The following is a 1468-nucleotide window of genomic DNA, read 5'->3' as shown; positions in this document are numbered from 1 at the left end:
GTACTGACCTGTACTATCAGTCTTAATACTGGGATAGGTACTGATACATCATTCATTAGTCATTACTGGTATCAGTATAGTACTGATATTAGTGATAGGAGTACACAACTGATGATTAATGGTGACAATAAGAGTCTAGTAACAACACTGAATATTACTAGTGTTCAACTCTCTGATGCTGGAGAATATCAGTGTGGAGCTAGTATTGATGGTAATGATACTGTTATAAGTAATAAATCATATCTTTGTGTTAAAGGTTAGTCTATAATGAAAATTAAAATTTAATAAATGTTTTCATTTAGTTCCTGTCATAAATATTTCTTTTGATGCTGATTTAAGACTAGGAGATGTTAGAAAGTATGATTGTACATTAGGTTATGGACACTCAGGAGTAGAAATAATTGCATCTTGGGCAGAATATACATCTGGTAAAGTGTTTCAAAATCCTCTCATATTAACAGCGGATCAGTCAATCAACAATACAGTGTATATTTGTAGTTTACTAATCTTAAAAAATCCAACTAACTGTCCTTATCAACAAGTGAATGTATCTATTACTGTGAAAGGTATGGTCAGCAAATAATGTTTATTTGTCACCTTTTATTAGATACATTTATAAAGACAGTGGTGACTAATATTGACTCATTAATTTTATCAAGCACTTCTCACCAGTTAGAGTGTCATATTACTACTAACACTGATATTAACACTACTAACACTGATATTAACAGTATAGTTAATGCATACTGGTATAGAGACAATGGTAATGAGAACAGACTAGTATCAGAAGACAGTGAAGGAGTATCTATACTACCCATTGTGTCTATTACTAATACATCATTCAATAGTGCACTGAGGTTCAGTCCAATAACATCATCAACTCCAGTATCAACACTTGGTAATTACACTTGTGTAGCATGGATAGGAGAACAATCAGTAAGAAATAAAACATCAAATAATGTACAAGTTATGATGAAAAGTAAGTGTCATCACTAACCTGTTTTCCTTTATGTGCTTTTTATAGTCAATAATTCTGGAGATGTTGTTAGCATGTCTCTTAATGAATATATAGCTGGAGACAGTTTTAATGCAACTTGTATGATTACTGCTTATCAATTATCACCTCCTATTGCTACTAAGGGTACTGTTAACATCACACACAACAAAGAGGTCATTAAGTCAGGTGTATTTGATATTGGTGCCACTGGTAGTCACAAACAATCTTTAAACATTCTCTTCACTAATTTCAAATTATCATATTCAGGAGGATATTATGCTTGTTCCTATATTCGTAGTAATAATTCATATGTTCAATCAAGTGATGTTAAACAATCAGCTACTACTCAAATAAATATTAAAAGTAAGTTATATCATTAGATTTACAACACATTGTCATTAGTAGTAATTTGAGCCATCATTATTATAAAGCCCAACATACACTATGCAACATTTGTTGCAAACAAAATGT

This window comes from Amphimedon queenslandica, unplaced genomic scaffold (assembly GCF_000090795.2).
Source record: "Amphimedon queenslandica unplaced genomic scaffold, v1.1 AMPQUscaffold_12629, whole genome shotgun sequence".
Taxonomy (NCBI): domain Eukaryota; kingdom Metazoa; phylum Porifera; class Demospongiae; order Haplosclerida; family Niphatidae; genus Amphimedon; species Amphimedon queenslandica.
The sequence above is the reverse complement of the archived record's forward strand: the minus strand, read 5'-3'. Positions refer to the sequence as shown.